We start from the raw sequence: 1,679 nt of genomic DNA on the forward strand, positions 1-1,679 counted from the left end.
TAGAAATCAAACAAAACAACTGGAAATAACCAAAACAGTGATTAGCAGAGGTTCTGCTACAAACACATACAGAAGTATGCTCAAGCATGTTTAACACTGTATTGTTTAGCAGAGGAAAAACTGGAAGAAACCAAAATTATCAATGGAGAAAGGCTTAAATTAATCATACAAGGGCATGATATCCAGGCATCAGAAATGGTGTCCAGGCTGAGCACAGTGGTTGTTGCCTGCAATCCCAGCACTTTGGGAGGCCAAGATGGGAGGATCACTTGAGGACAGGAGTTTGAGACCAGCCTGGGAAACTAAGCCAAGAACTGTCTCTTAAAACAAAACAAAAAACAAACAAAAAACACTGGCCGGGTGCGGCTCATGCCTGTAATTCCAGCAATTTGGGAGGCCATGGAGGGTGGATCACCTGAGGTCAGGAGTTTGAGATCAGCCTGGCCAAGATGGTGAAACCCCGTCTCTACTAAAAATACAAGAAATTAGCCAGGCATAGTGGTTGACGCCTGCAATTCCAGCTACTCAGGAGGCTGAGGCAGGAGAATATCTTGAACCCTGGAGGCAGAGATTTCAGTGAGCCGAGATCGTGCCATTGAATTCCATCTGGGGCAACAAGAGCAAAACCCTGTCTCAAAAAAAAAAAAACAAAAACGGGCACAGTAGTTCACTTCTGTAACCCCAGCAATTTGGAAGGCTGAGGTGGGTGGATCACTTCAGGCCAGGAGTTCCAGACCAGCCTGGGCAACATGGTAAAACCCATCTCTACTAAAAATATAAAAATTAGCTAGGCATTGTGACATGCACCTGTAGTCCCAGCTACTCGGGAGGCTGAGACAGGAGGATCATTTGAGGCCAGGAGATTGAGACTGCAGTAAGCTACGATGGCACCACTGCACTCGAGCCTGAGTGACAGGATGAGACCCCTATCTCTTTTTTTTCTAAAAAGAGTCCCACTCTTATGCCCAGGCTGGAGTGCGGTGTCACAGTCTCGGCTCACTGCAACCTCTGCTTCCTGGGTTCAAACGATTCTTGTGCCTCAGCCTCCAAAGTAGCTGGGATGACAAGTGTGAGCCAGTGCCTAGCTGACACCCTGCCTCAAAAAAAAAAAGATGGTGATTAAAGAGTAAGTATAAGATAAAAGGTAGACGGGGAGGTCAGGCACAGTGGCTCACACCTGTAATCCCAGCACTTTGGGAGGCCGAGGCGGGCAGATCACAAGGTCAGGAGTTCGAGAACAGCCTGGCCAACATGGTGAAACCCTGTCTCTACTAAAAATACAAAAATTAGCTGGGCACGGTGGCATGCACCTGTAATCCCAGCTACTTGGGAGGCTGAAGTAGGAGAATCACTTGAACCCGAGACATGAAGATTGCAGTGAGCCAAGATGGTGCAACTGCACTCCAGCTGGGGCAACAGAGTGAGACTCCATCTCAAACAAAAAAAAAATAGGCGCGGTGATTCACGCCTGTAATCTCAGCACTTTGGGAGGCCGAGGCGGGTGGATCACATGAGGTCAGCAGTTGAAGACCAGCCTGGCCAACATGGTAAAACTCCATCTCTACTAAAAATACAAAAAAAATTAGCCAGGCGTGGTGGTGGGCGCCTGTAGTTCCAGCTGCTTGGGAGGCTGAGGCAGGAGAATGGCATGAACCCTGGAGGCAGAGCTTGCAGTGAGC

Source organism: Mandrillus leucophaeus, unplaced genomic scaffold, assembly GCF_000951045.1.
Source record: "Mandrillus leucophaeus isolate KB7577 unplaced genomic scaffold, Mleu.le_1.0 Scaffold11, whole genome shotgun sequence".
In the NCBI taxonomy this organism is placed as follows: Eukaryota; Metazoa; Chordata; class Mammalia; order Primates; family Cercopithecidae; genus Mandrillus; species Mandrillus leucophaeus.